We start from the raw sequence: 18,208 nt of genomic DNA on the forward strand, positions 1-18,208 counted from the left end.
CCCTGTTCTAAAAAGAACTTTAAACCCACACTTCACCGAGTTCTACTGTTCTTACTCTGAAAGTATGCAGTACTTACTCTGTAAGTACTCAGAAACAACAGAGAGCGGGCTGTATTATGTAGTGTGCAGTGTTCTGCAGTTCTTACTCTGTAAGTACCCAGTAAGTACTCAGAAACAACAGAGAGCGGGCTGTATTATGTAGTGTGCAGTGTTCTGCAGTTCTTACTCTGTAAGTACCCAGTAAGTACTCAGAAACAACAGAGAGCGGGCTGTATTATGTAGTGTGCAGTGTTCTGCAGTTCTTACTCTGTAAGTACCCAGTAAGTACTCAGAAACAACAGAGAGCATGCTGTATTATGTAGTGTGCAGTGTTCTGCAGTTCTTACTCTGTAAGTACATACCACTGAGACCAATTTTTTGTTAAATCTTAATAAAAGCAAAAACAATCTGTACAACAATACATAACATTAAACTTATTTATTTATTTATTTACAATCATCATTGATTATATGTTTCTTTTAGGTAAAATGTTATATTTTTTGTTCTTCTTGATCTTCTTCTTCTTGTGCTTTTCCTTTTTTTCGTCTATCAGAAAGCAGGATGCGGAATCTTCTGCCCCTCTCCATCCTGCTTTTGTCCATAAGAAAAAAAAAATGAATAAGTTTACTTTTTAGATGCAATTATATGTATCATTAATTTCAAAGCATGTCACACAAGTTTTTAGCCTTTAGCAAATACTCATTGTGCATTTATAAAGTATATATATATATATATATATATATATATATATATATATATATATATATATATATATATATATATATATAAACATACAGTTGGAAGTTTACATACACTCATGGACACAAATGTCATGGAAATGTTTGCAAATACAGATTTACACATGAGTGATCACAAAAATTATGCAAGATAGTTTTGTCACTGGATCAGAAATAATTTAATTAATCAACTGGCCAATAGGAAAGTTATAATAGCATCATGCTTTTTGGCAGTTTTTTTTGGCAATAGATACATTAAAAAAGGTAAAGGGAAAATGAAGAGAGTAGGAAAGCTCAGAATTCTGCGGCTGAACCTAAAACTATCAGCTACACTGCTGGAATAAGCAAGGCAACTTTTTAACACTCTGGCCTCAAACATACAGGAAACGTGTATTGTGCTTAAAAGTTGTATCTGTGCAAGGAAACCAACAAATTTAGCGACATCTACTACTTCAGCCAAGAATGATCAAAACTACAACCACACAGACACACGCAAAGGCAATGTGTTGACACGTCTCAGAGGTATAAACTTATATATGTATATACTACGTCTTGTCTCTTGAACCCAATATTGTGAGATGAGTATCTCGTCACACCTTTTGTGAGCAGTGAACACTGCACATACACATTCAGTGTGAAACAGCTTAGCATGGAGCAGCAGCAAAGATGCATTAGTTAACAGCTGTAGTAATTATCTGGCTAATATATCAGATTAATCTGACCACAAACAAACTGCTCCAGACCACAGGGCACCTAAAGAGGACTTGTGATTAGGAAGGTGTTGATAATGTTATGCTTGATCTGTGTATTTCTGCAACTGAAAGTGAGAGAGAATTTAAACGATTTAAACAATAATTTACACATGCACATGGAGACACACACACACCTGAAGGACCTGCAGCCATGTCAGGAACAGATGTTAATTTGTCCACATGTTCCTTCAAAACTGTGCATTCATCATGTAGGAATTTGATTTCCACCTTTAGCTTTGCCACCTCAACTAAAAACAAAAACAAAAGAAAGTACAACATGTTAAGAGTGTAAAACCTTGTGCTGCTTGAGAAAATGTTTTAGGCTAATGGATTAATAAAAGAGTCACACCCCTAATGTATGTATCAAGTTTGCTTTAGTTTAATAAATGGTTTCATTTATAATTACATATAAATTATACAGATGCAGTTAGTCACATTTAAGGGGGAGGGGGGATCACTGTTTGTAAAATGCCTGGATGATGGGGCAAAAATATATACAGTGCCTCAAATAGGGCAGTGCAACAAGATGATATGTTTCATTATGACAATAATGTCTATTGTTTAGTATTAAGGTCTATCATCTATATCGTTGCAAAATACAACTTATTTTTTTGTTGCCTGGGTGATGCACCAAGGCTAATAGGATAGAAATGGGATAATAGGACAGCCCTACATCAGGATAGAAATGTTTGATCAAATTGCAAGGCCCTACCTCCGAGTACTATTCAACCCCCTACAGATTTTGCAAGTTAAACAGTCACAATTAACATATAATCGTGAAATATGGCCTATACGTGGCCCTGGACATGTTAAATACACTGTAGCAAAAAAATTATTCTCTGTTAAATTCATTTTTGAAACATTTTGAAAAGTTAAAAATGGTCAATTATTATCCAACAATTCAAACCACCAGAATTATGTGTGGTTCCCTCAAGTTTTAAAATGTATTTGAGCTATTACAAACAATGAGCTTCACATGCTTGGATTAATTTTTTTTCTGACTACAAAAGCCCCTCCCTAAACAAAATAACAGCACTCATACATGGTAAGCATGGAAAACACTTGTCACAGATAAAACCTTGGAGGGTCACAAGGCTGGCAAGGGCTATAAAACCCTTTCAATGAGTTGGGCCTTTATGTCTTTGCTGTCGGGAGCATCATCCAGAAGTGGAAGGATTATGTAGCTACTTTTAACCTTACATGCCCTGGACAGCCTTTCAAAGTTTCCTCCTGTGCAGAGATCAGTCTTGTCTAAATGGTCATGGCTAGCTAATGGTGGTGGGGACATTGGTTTCAAAAAATACCATAAGTAATGAATTACATCACAATAGTTCCAAGCAAAATACTTAACATAAAGTCTTATAGTGACAATATATGTAATGGACTACCTTAGAAGGGAAACTAGTCAAGCATGTTCGTATAGATATCTATCCAAAGCCAAAACTATTAATACATTACCTTTAACCTTTTGATGCGCAACACAGGTTTACAATAAATTAATTTAAATTTAAATTAATTTAATCATTCAGTATTCAGTATTTTGGATCATAGTGCATCCTTATTTTATTTTGTATTTTCTTACTTTTTTAATAAAAGCTCTTTTTGTATCACTACTCCTCTAATGTGCAACATGGGTCAAAAATGGCCAGCAAGATATATCATAGAACCCATAGAAATCACAGCAGATGTATAATATTCGGTTGCTGCATTTCAATTTATATAATATCCACTGTCACCTTGGCTGCTTGACCTGCTTCTTTCTTGTCTTGATGCTTCATCCTTGGTCACACCTGTCTCTTCATTGTCCACATATTTTTGAGGAAGAAGTCTTTTTGGTCTTTCCATCTTAGGGCACAGAGTAAAAATGTTCATGAAATTTGTAAATGAAAACAAAAAATATACTGTTTTGTCAAAAACCTATTTAACATTCATTTTTTTGTTGTTGTGCAGTAATTTTGTAGATCATAGATATGAGACTGTATAAACATACATAGTTTGAATCAGAACTGAAAATAATTATTGAATTAAATTATTATTAACACTACATTTTTTGTTGTTGATACTTATGTGTACTAAATAAGGGTATGTTGTTTGACGGTTGTGTATTATTATTAATATTAGTGCATATTTCATATTGTAAGACTGCACCCTTAACTTTAATATTAGTTAGGATGTCTGAATCATTAATTGAAAATACTTTTATTTAGAAATGTATGTAACTTTATTAAATAATTAAATAAATGTTGGATGAACGAACTATTTTACAAAAAATGTTTGATTAAATAAATTTTACAATAATAAAGATGTGTAAAATAAAGAGCAGTGCATTTATAAAAAAGAGAAGCTCAAAAATGGTAGTATATTAAAATTATTATAAAACACAATACATTAATAAGTATGAAATACACAAAGTTAAATTACTGCATTAATATGTGAATGATAATTTGTTATAATAATAGTAGGAAACATTGTGTTTTTCTGAACATATTTTCTGCAGACTAAACATAACAATACAATATTTAAATGTAATTTGATATTATGTTAAAAATCCATCAGGTCTAGTGCATTTCATATACTGTAATGTTACAAAACAATCCAAATAAGCCAATATTTAAAATAATAAACTGAATGAAGGAAAGGTTGAAATTAAATAATCCCTGATTATCTACACATAAATGAATTGCAAACCAAATTAACCAGCTGAGGATCTAACAATCATGGCTGGGTTTAAGATCATTAAGTCTGATGTTCTTAATGTTAAGATGCTTTTGGAAAACAGATCATTATAAGTTCTATATACCATAACTGTAAATATTAAAAAGAAAATCCTGCATAAACATGACCTAGACGTATTGTTAAACTATCAATTAATATGTAATTATTAAGTATTAATGAGTAGAGCAGACCATCATGGATCAATATTAATAATAATAATAATAATAATAATAATAATAATAATAATAATAATAATATTACTCTACTAACATTACTAACTATGAAACTTTTTAATGGATTCAAAGGGTGCATTTTCCGATCCTATGGCCGTCACAAAAAAAATAGCTTTATATTTTGCTTCTTGTTTGAGCAGACCGCTCTATTGGACATTCTCAGTACCACCTTAAATTGCGCAACATACTTTCTATTCCTGCAGCAATATTTAAGGTGGAATGGGGGAAAATGATGCGCCACTTAAGGTGTAACAGGGTATTTGAACAAAAAAAAAACTCACGACAGCCTTGTTATTTTCTTTGAAGTAATTTTGTTATGAACCCTATAGCTTCAGTTAACCTAGCTATCACTACAAATCCATGCTGTCGGGAGCAGAGCAAAAAACGTTGCTGAGGAGCTGTGTGTTGACCAGCTAGAGGATTTATAATTTAAACTAGTTAAGCTAAGATTGGTAACATCTATGTATGTTGACTTAAAATCAATAAACCCTATTATGCATATCAATATTAATGTATCATATCATATTCCACCTTACCTCGCTCCATGCTTAACAGCCAGTGTTGTAGTACAAACAGTTAACCAAGTGAACTAAGTTTAAATTCTCAGTACTCCACCTACTGGAAGGGAGGTTTAGCAATACTGCTAGCTTGTAATGCTTTCAAATTTTTTTGTCGCAAACCAAGGTACCTATAACTAGTCTACAAAGTAAATAAAATAACAGTAAAACAGAAAAAAACATTTTCTAAATAAATAATTAGTAAAATAAATACAAAAAATGTTGACCCATCTTGACAATATCACTTAATTAAGTATTGGGTTTGATCATTTGAACAAGGCATAAAATGAAATTATATTAATAATAATATTATTACAGTAATCATAATAAAAACGTATTATTATTATTATTATTATTATTATTATTATTATTTTATATTTAACTATATATATATATATTATTATATATTCAAATTTTGTTTTATTTAAAAGGGTATAAGTGCTTTGATATGCTATATTATTGTTATGTTTGTCACATTTAATCGTCTTAAAATTACAATAATATTGTTTTTCGTAATAATGTATTTGACAAAACATCGTCCACAAAAATGTTATTATGAAACACATATGCATGTATTACTTTTTGTTTGACAGCAACAAATTAAAAGAAAATATATTATGGCCAATTAGACATTTACGAGAGTAAATGTGAATGCAGCAGGAAATGACGTCAGGACCGCAGGAGTTGTTTGGAAAACTGAGTGGCACAAAGCGAGGGAGCCAGCAGCCGTGAAAAAAGGAGACACGAAAGGAAAAAGGTAAAATCAGTTTAGGTTAACTATCTATCATTGACATGAGTAAAGCGTTACTTACTGGAATTATATCGCGGTCACGCCATCTGCACTTAGAAAACGCTCGGTCGCGCTATCTACACCGAGAACTGGAGTGCGCGTCTAAGCCGTGTATTACGGTAGCCGCGTGCACAGCGCACCCGGAGGAGCAGAGACTGGCGCTTCTCGTGCAGAGACTTAAAATGGAACAGAGACTAGTTTTACACCCAAATAAACATGATTTAATGAGGGATAATCCACAAATATACACCAGAAAGACCACTGCTTATCTGTAGAGCAGTGTAACGTTTTGGAAAAAGAGCTATTAAATAAGCAAATCAAATTAATATCATATCACAGCACTAAATTCTTAGTGATCTTTTTCTCATATATCCCAGATAAATGTTTGAAGTGATATTACCGTATCATTTTGGAGTAATTTGATACCAAAAATGTCCATTCGTTTTTTTTTTAAAGATATTTCGGGGCTATAAAACCAAAAAAAAATCTAATTGTTATCATATTAGACAATGAAATCCGTGAAGAAGACATTCCATACTGTTAATGTTATTCATGTCAAGTGATATTACTGTAAATTTTTAGAGTAAAATATATTTAGAGAAAAATATCTAATCTAATCAAATTGTTATCCAATGCTACCAAGACAGCCTTAAAGAACACATTCCATACTAATAATGACATGAATAACAAAGAATATTACTGTATCATTTTGGAGTAATTGGATACCAAACTTAAGAAAAAATGTCCAATCGCTTTAGCATAAACCACATTTCAAAGTCCTATAAAACCAGCAAATCAAATGGTTATCCAATGCTACCAAGACAGCCTTAAAGAAAACATTCCATACTAATAATAGATTGAGTAACAAAGAATATTACTGTATCATTTTGGAGTAATTGGATACCCAACTTAGGAAAAATGTCTATTCGGTTGTACTTAAACCACATTTCGGAGTCCTATAAAACCAGCAAATCAAATGGTTATCCAATGACACTCAGACAGTCTTGAAGAACACATTCCATACATTCCATTAATGGCATGAGTAACAAAGGATATTACTGTATCATTTTGGAGTAATTGAATACCAAACTTAGGAAAAATGTCTGTTCGCTTTTGCATAAACCACATTTCAAAGTCCTATAATACCAGCAAATCAAATTGTTATTCAAGGCACCAGAACAGTCTTGAAGAACACATTCCATGGAATGTGTTCTTTAAGACTGTCTTGGTGGTATTGGATAACATTTTGTTTTTTTGGTTTTATAGGACTCCGAAATCCTTCCACTTCTGGATGATGCTCCCGACAGCAAAGACATAAAGGCCCAACTCATTGAAAGGGTTTTATAGCCCTTGCCAGCCTTGTGACCCTCCAGGGTTTTATCTGTGACAAGTGTTTTCCATGCTTACCATGTATGAGTGCTGTTCTTTTGTTTAGGGAGGGGCTTTTGTAGTCAGAAAAAAAATTAATCCAAGCATGTGAAGCTCATTTTTTGTAATAGCTCAAATACATTTTAAAACTTGAGGGAACCACACAGAATTCTGGTGGTTTGAATTGTTGGATAATAATTGACCATTTTTAACTTTTCAAAATGTTTCAAAATGAATTTAACAGAGAATATTTTTTTTGCTACAGTGTATTTAACATGTCCAGGGCCACGTATAGGCCATATTTCACGATTATATGTTAATTGTGACTGTTTAACTTGCAAAATCTGTAGGGGGTTGAATAGTACTCGGAGGTAGGGCCTTGCAATTTGATCAAACATTTCTATCCTGATGTAGGGCTGTCCTATTATCCCATTTCTATCCTATTAGCCTTGGTGCATCACCCAGGCAACAAAAAAATAAGTTGTATTTTGCAACGATATAGATGATAGACCTTAATACTAAACAATAGACATTTTTTTATTGTCATAATGAAACATATCATCTTGTTGCACTGCCCTATTTGAGGCACTGTATATATTTTTGCCCCATCATCCAGGCATTTTACAAACAGTGATCCCCCCTCCCCCTTAAATGTGACTAACTGCATCTGTATAATTTATATGTAATTATAAATGAAACCATTTATTAAACTAAAGCAAACTTGATACATACATTAGGGGTGTGACTCTTTTATTAATCCATTAGCCTAAAACATTTTCTCAAGCAGCACAAGGTTTTACACTCTTAACATGTTGTACTTTCTTTTGTTTTTGTTTTTAGTTGAGGTGGCAAAGCTAAAGGTGGAAATCAAATTCCTACATGATGAATGCACAGTTTTGAAGGAACATGTGGACAAATTAACATCTGTTCCTGACATGGCTGCAGGTCCTTCAGGTGTGTGTGTGTCTCCATGTGCATGTGTAAATTATTGTTTAAATCGTTTAAATTCTCTCTCACTTTCAGTTGCAGAAATACACAGATCAAGCATAACATTATCAACACCTTCCTAATCACAAGTCCTCTTTAGGTGCCCTGTGGTCTGGAGCAGTTTGTTTGTGGTCAGATTAATCTGATATATTAGCCAGATAATTACTACAGCTGTTAACTAATGCATCTTTGCTGCTGCTCCATGCTAAGCTGTTTCACACTGAATGTGTATGTGCAGTGTTCACTGCTCACAAAAGGTGTGACGAGATACTCATCTCACAATATTGGGTTCAAGAGACAAGACGTAGTATATACATATATAAGTTTATACCTCTGAGACGTGTCAACACATTGCCTTTGCGTGTGTCTGTGTGGTTGTAGTTTTGATCATTCTTGGCTGAAGTAGTAGATGTCGCTAAATTTGTTGGTTTCCTTGCACAGATACAACTTTTAAGCACAATACACGTTTCCTGTATGTTTGAGGCCAGAGTGTTAAAAAGTTGCCTTGCTTATTCCAGCAGTGTAGCTGATAGTTTTAGGTTCAGCCGCAGAATTCTGAGCTTTCCTACTCTCTTCATTTTCCCTTTACCTTTTTTAATGTATCTATTGCCAAAAAAAACTGCCAAAAAGCATGATGCTATTATAACTTTCCTATTGGCCAGTTGATTAATTAAATTATTTCTGATCCAGTGACAAAACTATCTTGCATAATTTTTGTGATCACTCATGTGTAAATCTGTATTTGCAAACATTTCCATGACATTTGTGTCCATGAGTGTATGTAAACTTCCAACTGTATGTTTATATATATATATATATATATATATATATATATATATATATATATATATATACAGTGAGTCCAAGAAGTATTTGATCCCTTGCTGATTTTCTTCGTTGGCCCACTAATAAAGACATGATCATTCTATACTTTTAATGGTAGATGTATTCTTACATGGAGAGACAGAATATTAAAAAGAAAATCCAGAAAAGAAATCTAAGGAATATATATTAATTGATTTGTATTTCATGGAGTGAAATAAGTATTTGATCCCTTAGTATTCATTAGCAGTTCTGGCTTTTACAGACCAGTTAGACACTCCCAATCAACTTGTTACCTGACCTGAAGCCACCTGTTCTCACTAATCACTTGTGTGAAAAACACCTGTCCACAGAATCAGACAGATCACACAGATTTCAAGTCTCCAACATGGGTAAAACCAAAGAGCTGTCACAGGACCTCAGAGTCAGAATTGTTGACCTTCACAAAGCTGGAAAGGGCTACAAAAAGATTAGTAAGGTGTTGGATGTGAAAGTAACAACTATTGGTGCAATTATCAGAAAGTTTAAAGAGTATAACATGACAATCAACAGACCTCGGCCCGGTGCTCCAAAGAAGATTTCGCCTCGTGGGGTGGCAATGATGCTGAGAACGGTCGGGAATTGTCCTGCAACCACTCGGCAGGAGTTAGCAAATGACCTGAAGGCAGCTGGGACCACAGTTTGCAAGGAAACAATTGGCAACACTTTGCGCAACAATGGATTCACATCCTGCAGTGCCCGAAAGGTACCCCTGCTGAAGAGAGCACATGTGGAGGCGCGCCTCAAGTATGCCAATGATCATTTGAAAGATGAACCAAGTTATTTGGAGAAGGTTTTGTGGTCAGACGAGACCAAAATTGAACTTTTTGGCCTCAACTCCACCCGCCATGTGTGGAGGAAGAAAAATGCTGCCTATGACCCCAAGAACACTGTGCCCACCGTCAAGCATGGAGGTGGAAGCATAATGTTTTGGGGGTGTTTCTCTGCCAAGGGTACAGGGCTACTTCACCGCATCACTGGGAAGATGGATGGAGCCATGTACCGCACAATCCTGAGGGACAACCTCCTCTCCTCTGCCAGGGATCTGAAAATGGGCCGTGGTTGGGTCTTCCAACATGATAACGACCCTAAACATACAGCAAAGGCAACAAAGGATTGGCTCAAGAAAAATCACATTAAGGTCATGGAGTGGCCCAGCCAGTCGCCAGACCTCAATCCGATCGAAAATCTATGGAGGGAGCTGAAGGTCAGAGTTGCCAAGCGACAGCCCACCAACCTTCATGATTTAGAGAGGATCTGCAAAGAAGAGTGGGACAAAATTCCCCCTGGTGTGTGTGCTAAACTTGTGGTTAACTACAACAAACGTCTCACCGCTGTGCTTGCAAACAAAGGCTTTGCCACTAAGTATTGAGTGTGTTTGGCAAGAGGGATCAAATACTTATTTTCCTCATTGAAATACAAATTAATTAAAATATATTCTTTAAAATTATATTCTGGATTTTTGTCTTGATATTCTGTCTCTCCATGTTAGAATATATCTACTATTAAAAGTGCAGAAGGATAGTGTCTTTATTAGTGGGCCAACGAAGAAAATCAGCAAGGGATCAAATACTTCTTGGACTCACTGTATATATATATATATATATATATATATATATATATACTTTATAAATGCACAATGAGTATTTGCTAAAGGCTAAAAACTTGTGTGACATGCTTTGAAATTAATGATACATATAATTGCATCTAAAAAGTAAACTTATTCTTTTTTTTTTCTTATGGACAAAAGCAGGATGGAGAGGGGCAGAAGATTCCGCATCCTGCTTTCTGATAGACGAAAAAAAGGAAAAGCACAAGAAGAAGAAGATCAAGAAGAACAAAAAATATAACATTTTACCTAAAAGAAACATATAATCAATGATGATTGTAAATAAATAAATAAATAAGTTTAATGTTATGTATTGTTGTACAGATTGTTTTTGCTTTTATTAAGATTTAACAAAAAATTGGTCTCAGTGGTATGTACTTACAGAGTAAGAACTGCAGAACACTGCACACTACATAATACAGCATGCTCTCTGTTGTTTCTGAGTACTTACTGGGTACTTACAGAGTAAGAACTGCAGAACACTGCACACTACATAATACAGCCCGCTCTCTGTTGTTTCTGAGTACTTACTGGGTACTTACAGAGTAAGAACTGCAGAACACTGCACACTACATAATACAGCCCGCTCTCTGTTGTTTCTGAGTACTTACTGGGTACTTACAGAGTAAGAACTGCAGAACACTGCACACTACATAATACAGCCCGCTCTCTGTTGTTTCTGAGTACTTACTGGGTACTTACAGAGTAAGAACTGCAGAACACTGCACACTACATAATACAGCCCGCTCTCTGTTGTTTCTGAGTACTTACTGGGTACTTACAGAGTAAGAACTGCAGAACACTGCACACTACATAATACAGCCCGCTCTCTGTTGTTTCTGAGTACTTACTGGGTACTTACAGAGTAAGAACAGCAGAACACTGCACACTACATAATACAGCCCGCTCTCTGTTGTCTGTGTGGGTTTAAAGTTCTTTTTAGAACAGGGGTTATAAAAAGCAGCTTTACAGGACAAGGTGTGCACCAGGACTCCAGGAGCAAGACAAAGGCAACAACGGTGAGAAGAGTCGAGCAGAAAAGGACTGAAGATGGAAACCTATCCACCATTATCCATTAAAATAAAACCTTGTGTTTTCTGTGTATTAAAAAATAAATTCCCTTTGAAATCTCAGCATTATCTTTTTATTCAAACTAATAAAATATATTAGAATGATAAGTCCCTTGGGTATGACTGGAATGAAACCTTTATAACTATCATGAACAAAATGTTTAAATAAGACACACATATATATACATACATTAATATTGCACCAGAAATTTAGGGAAAGTGCAGGCAATGACATATCCAGTTTTTTTATACTGTTGTTCCTGGTAATTAATTTGTACCTACATTTAAGTACTAGGAGAACCACATAAGTATTTTAAATAAACTGATAAATACAGAAACGTTATACCATATGTTTTGGTAAAGTACACGGTAAGTGTCAGAAAGTTACCCAGTTGTTACTCTCTTGTTCCTGGTTCTTTCTGTGTTCTTTATTTATACTTACAGTTAAGTACCTGTAGGACCCGGTAAGTATGTTGAATGTACCCTGGTTCATACAGAGAACTTACACCGTAAGTAAAGGGTACATACAGAGAACTTACACCGTAAGTAATGGGTACTTACCCTCTAAAACGCGGGCTGTATTATAAAGCGTTACCCCCAATTTTATATACCGGCTATTTTAATGTACTTTTATGTGGTTATATGATTAAATGGCATCCCATTACTTGTAGCTGCATTTTAGCTTAATATGATGTGCCTGTTGGGGAAACCTCAGTGTGAGAATACTGAAGTAACAGTAGCATAAGCTCCTGTTTCACGCTCTAGATACAACCACACTTTTGAGAACCAGGGAGGAGATCAATAAAAAATGTGGATGGTAACTCGATTCTCACAGCATGTCTAATTTATCTGGGAGAAATATCATATCGTCATATCACTCAATCCTACGCAGGAGCACTTTGATAAGTGGGAGCTGCTGAAATCCATTGGTTAGGTCAGATGGAGACCGGCTCCTGGTGAGATAGCTTTGCACTCTCTCTCCCCCTCTTCCTGCTCCTCCTAATTGGAGGCTGAATTGAGCCATTTAGCTCTCGCCAAAGGTCAGCACCTTCGGCACATGCCACCTCACACTGATGAGAGAAATGTCCTGCCCCACTCGTCCGGAGAGAGAGAGAGGCAGCCTCCGCTTTAGAGCTGATCACAAAACGGGCCGAGAAGAATGACCTTTACCTCAAGTAAAACGCCCAGAGACATTTAGCATGCGAGCAGGGCTCCCAAAAGAAGGTCAGACACCTCGCCACAGCTGCATTTATATACGGTTTTAAAGTCAGCAGCAATCTGTTTGTTTAAATACAAACAAAGTTAATGGGAGCACTTAATATCTCTTTCCCAGACTCTTCAGTTGGTTAATTCAGGTCAGGCGTCTCTCGCCTTATGATACAAATACAAATTAGAAAAACAGCTTCTCCATTATTAATGTAGTGACTCTTTGTTGTGTAGTCCATCAGTCTCTCTGCATACTTTATTATCCTTCTTTCATCCTGTTCTTTAATGGTCAGGACCCCACAGGACCCCAAGACAGAGTATAATTTAGGTAATGGGTCATTATCAGCACTGCAGTGTTACTGGACTAAGTTGTGGTGTGGTTAGTGTGTGTTGTGCTGGTATGATTAGATACAGCCGTGCTGCTGGAATTATTAAACACCTCAGTGTCAGTGCTGGAGTTTTCCACCAAACAGCATCCTGTGTGTAGAGTCCTGTGGGCAGTTTCTTGTGGAAAGTGTCCTGCAGACAGAGTCCTATGGAAGTGTCCCGTGGGCAAAGTCCAGCAAGCAGAGTTCTCCAGGTAATGTCCTGAAGGCAGTGTCCTGCAGACAGAGTCCTGCAGACAGAGTCCTATGGGTAGTGTCCTCTGGCTAGTGTCCTCTGGCTAGTGTCTCTTGTGGGCAGAGTCCTGCAGGCAGTGTCCTGTGGACAGTGTCATATAGAAAGTGTTCTGTGGACAGAGTCCTGTAGGCACTGTCCTGCAGACAGTGTCCCATTTCCAGTGTCCTGCGTGCAGTGTCCTGTGGGCAGAGTCATGCTGGCAGAGTCCTGTGGGCACTAATGGAGAGAGGCCAAAGGATAACCAACACAAACAAAGTGGAGCAGCCTGATACCCAGCTAACAATTTTCGGTTAACAGAATATTTCCTGTAAATTACAATTAACATTCTTTGAATGTTCAATCTGACAAGTTTCTGGATGTTCTTAGAATGATTCAAATGAACATTTTAAACACTCTGGTAACATTTCTGCAACGTCACGCGTGTCAATGATTTCCCAATGTATTAGGAAATGTCTTTTAAATGTATTTTTAATGTTGTACTTGAAACATTCGAAAAATACTGTGATTCAAACCATTAAAATGTCATGTGTTTACAGAAATAAGGTTCCAGTAACATTCTGAAATGTTACAGGCTAAACTTCCTGGAACTATTTAAAAGCGTTGCTAAACATTCTTTCCCTGTTAGCTGGGTAGGAGTGTGTAATAGAGTGGAGGACAGTGAGTGAACACAGTGTTTTAGAAACAGCAGTGCTGCTGGGGTTTTTATACATTCAGTATAGTGCAATGCACATTAACACACCACCACCATGTCACTGCAGTGCTGAGGATTATTCACAACCCAATGCTCTCCGTGTCACGGAGACCCAGGCAGGGAGACGAGGAGGCGGACACAAATGCAGGTAAGGGAAAAATGAATGATTTAATAAATAAATAACAAATAAACAATGAAACAAGTAACGTAAACATGTAACCAAGATAAACGAATAATCAAAAACCAAAACAACGAGTGAAACTAGAGAACATAAACCTAAACAAACAAGAAGTACTTATGATAAACTAACGGAATAAATACAAGTAGCTAATCTAGAAAATAAACACAAAGCAGGGATATATTCCAGGAGCTTAGGGAGACGGAAATAAACAGGAAACTAGAAACATAAAACTAGAGATAAACACAGAGACTAAGGCGCGAGGAACAGAGGCAATGAAACACAGAGAAAGAAGAACGACAGGGGAAGGTGCAAAGACCGACGGAGACAAAGTGGCAGAGGAGGGCTATTTAAAGAAACAGGAAACACATTATAATTAGAAACACCTGGGGAAGGGGCGGAGCTACAAATGAGACACAGGTGGAAAAGTACTGAGACGGGAGACACAGGGGAGCACAGGTCACGTGGGGAAGACACACAGACACACGAGACGAGGCCAAGACGTGACACTCTGTAACAATATGCAAGCATATCTGACAAATGTCAAGACACATGTCCAAAATAATAATGTAAGAAAAAGGATTATTTCATGAAAAAAAAAAAATCGTTCAGCTTAGTCTTCACTTGCATAGTAAATATGTATTTCTTGAGAGAAGAAGGATTTCTCATGAAAGACATCCATCACAACAGCAATGAAGCCTGTCTCACAAGGCAATGAGGTGATGGAGAGATGTCATCCACAGAGAGAGCGTGAGAGTGAGAGCACATTTCTGCAGTTCTTAAGCCAGTGCTGTTAGTCATCAAACAGAATGTCAAAACATTTTACAGCTTATTTACAGCATCACAAACACTCAAAACTGAAGGAAGAACTTCTATACAACACACAACCGTTTAAACATCACTTTTAGATCAATTTTTCTAAAGGGAGCAGACAGTACATTTTTATTATCATACAACTCATTTTTAATTAGTTTAAATGATTGTCATTGTTGCAGTTCCACCCTATTCCATTCTAAAAGAAGCAGCTTGGTAAGAAGAATAAGATGCTATAATACTTTTGTTAGATGTTGCCTGTTCCAGGGCCATTCAAGCCATAAAACATTCTACACATTCCACTCTGCTATTAATAATACAAAGGCTTTAGGCCAAAAGCATATCAAAAAATGTTTTAAAACCCTGTTCCCAAAATCAAGCAACATAAAATAAAAGCAATTTGGTAGAAAGTAAAAATATGCTTGTAGAGGCAGTAAGCAGTTTAAATGACACACTCCATGACACCAACATCTCCTTTACTTAGACATATATCTAGAATAATAGCTCTAAAGTAATATGTTACGATTTCCACTTCATGCTGATGTGAAGAAAATCAAAGCTTTTTCACATACTTTTGGACTTCAAACCTTCAAATATAAAACTGCAATAAGAATGAGTGTGAAGTTATAAATAAAGTAATTTTATTTTATCCATTCTACATTAATACTGTGTTTCTTCACATTTTATGTAACTGATTTTAATGTTGTTCAAAAACAATGAAGCCATATCCGGACGAGATTAGATTCTTAGGGGGTTCTGGGGTAATTTGCTCTTTTATAGGGGGTCCTCTGTGATTTTATTCCCGTCCGGAATGACCATGTCCGTTTTTTTCTCAGATGTCCTCTGAGAAAATTACGCACTGTTTTTCACTGAACCCTGTGTTGGCCTGGTCATTTTAGTCCCGTCCAGATGCACGCCGTTCTCCTTCAGTTGTTCACGTGTGTTTGTGTGTTTCAGAATTTTTGAATTGGACAGTTCTTCCTGCCTGACACTCTGGCTCAAAGCGTGAGACTTGAGAACACTAAGCAGAGTGGTTAGGTAGTGGATGTCAATCCCATGCATAACATATATTTTTGAGATAATCTGTTACACTCTTTCTGCTGCATGATGTGTTGCAGTCAGGTTTGGTACAATACATGGAAAGGCAACTCCCCAAATTATAACATTTTACAATCCAACTAGAATAAAGTATAGAGAGATACAGCCCATGTAGGTGAAGAGGACAAAATTCTTTAGTTAATAAAGTTCTCAATAAAATGATGTTGAAATCTGATTTGGACTTTCAGATTTGAAAAAGCCTAAAGAGACCTGGTACGTATGTGTATCTGCACTGGGTATGTGGGTGATCTCTTGAGCGTGAGCTCCTTTTGCCACGCCCCAACTGTGAAATCACATGGATACTGTGACTGCCCCATGCCAGGACACGCAGCCCCAGTCGGTCCCAGATGGCTGGCTAAACGAGAAGGGTACTGCTGCGGACTGGTGACCTAAAGTGAACAAGGACTCGGGACATGAGCCTGTCAATCATGTTTTGCATCAACCAATTAAATTCTTGGTCTTAGCTGTCAATCAAATTTTCAAAAATCAAAAATCCATCATTTTTTGCATCAGCCAATCGAGATATGGTTAGGTTATTTAAAGTCAAAATTTGATCCTTTTTTTCCTGTTGGATATGCCTTCTATCACTTATAATTTACAAAAATCTTGTCGATCATTCAACATAATTAGAACAGAAAATGTACATTTGGATGTGTCAAGCAATTCTTAACCAATGAATCTCTGCTAGAATAATGTATCTGTGCATTCTTACACTGACATGCGGTTTCCTGTAATTTCTATCTGGTGAACATGGTACGGTTAATAGTACAAATCCCTATGTTTTATGTTGCATCTGCAAATTTATATTATGCCCCAAAGTGCCATTTTATTTCATCTTTTAATTAATTATTTTCAAGTAAAACATCCAACAGCACAACCCCCCCTCAAAAATTCATTCACTACCTGTGTCTGTGTCTCTCTGTGATTATGGTCTACTGGTTCACGGTGGCCACGCCCCTATCCCCAGGGGTGCAGTCACAATACCCTCTATATATGGAGTGACAAACATACAAAACACATAACAAAAAAACTAAAGAAATGTATAATAAGTGTTTCACATTTTCAAATATTAATTATCTTGCTTGTGTTTTCATTCCTGAAAGAAAATTCAGCTGCTTTCAGCTGCAGTGTTGATCTGGATGTGTGGAGCAGTCGCAGCGTGGGGTGAACAGATTGCTGTATGTCAGTCAGAAAGTTTAGGAGCATCTTGATGTTTTGTTGAAAGCAGAGAGCTCCCGCAGAGTGAGCTGAGGAGATGAGATGTGTGAGTGTCACGGGACTACGGGACCTGCCGCTCTGCTGAGAGGAAGGCTTTAATGACGCAGCAGATGTGGTGGAAGAGGACCGAGCCTCTGAGCTCATACAGGCCCTCCTCTTGTGATGGGGTCCAAACGGCTCACGCTGCACCGTTCCATCTTTCTCTTTTTCTCACATTTTCTAATAAGGACTAGCAGCAGCACATGCTGTTGTGAGTTCCTGAGGTTGAAGCTGAAGGATGACTAACATTAATTGCAATTGAAAAACAACAACAACAAAAAAAACATAGTTCACATTTTATTCTATATACAATAATTTACCACTCCATTAGAAAGTTAATGAACCTTTCCTTATTGTAGTGTAGTTGTTGAAGTTCTGAAAACTAATGAGCCAAGTGTGAGCAGATTTCCATTTTAATTCTTAAATTATATGAAGAGAATGCATTTACAGTGGCTTGCAAATGTACTCACCCCCCTTAGCTTTTCACCTATTTTGTTACATTACAACCTGTATTTAAATGTTTTTTAATCTAAACAGCAGTTAAACAGCAGTTAAATAACTGTTTCTGAACCACACACAGCATGAGTAAGTAAATGGAATAGTGGACTAAAATGTGCAGAAACTGT

At 36.4% G+C, this 18,208-nt stretch overlaps 2 long non-coding RNA genes across 5 annotated transcripts; one reads left to right on the top strand and one right to left on the bottom strand.

The window, feature by feature from the left end:
- Positions 1-450: 450 nt before the first annotated feature.
- LOC125804827 (uncharacterized) lies at positions 451-6,082 on the bottom strand. Of its 3 annotated transcripts, none has more exons than XR_007441015.1 (4): positions 5,846-6,082; positions 3,265-3,373; positions 1,663-1,776; positions 451-627 (listed from the first exon to the last, which is right to left on the bottom strand). It is a non-coding gene; the product is annotated as an uncharacterized LOC125804827 (long non-coding RNA). The 3 variants fall into 3 exon arrangements; XR_007441013.1 differs by lacking the exon at positions 5,846-6,082 and adding an exon at positions 5,013-5,129; XR_007441014.1 differs by lacking the exon at positions 5,846-6,082 and adding an exon at positions 5,013-5,129 and having other exon boundaries at positions 451-630.
- LOC125804825 (uncharacterized) lies at positions 5,676-10,957 on the top strand. 2 transcript variants are annotated; one of them, XR_007441011.1, is made up of 3 exons: positions 5,676-5,790; positions 8,032-8,145; positions 10,790-10,957. It is a non-coding gene; the product is annotated as an uncharacterized LOC125804825 (long non-coding RNA). The 2 variants fall into 2 exon arrangements; XR_007441010.1 differs by having other exon boundaries at positions 10,793-10,957.
- The last annotated feature ends 7,251 nt before the right edge of the window (positions 10,958-18,208 follow it).

Source organism: Astyanax mexicanus, chromosome 1, assembly GCF_023375975.1.
Source record: "Astyanax mexicanus isolate ESR-SI-001 chromosome 1, AstMex3_surface, whole genome shotgun sequence".
Classification (NCBI taxonomy): domain Eukaryota; kingdom Metazoa; phylum Chordata; class Actinopteri; order Characiformes; family Acestrorhamphidae; genus Astyanax; species Astyanax mexicanus.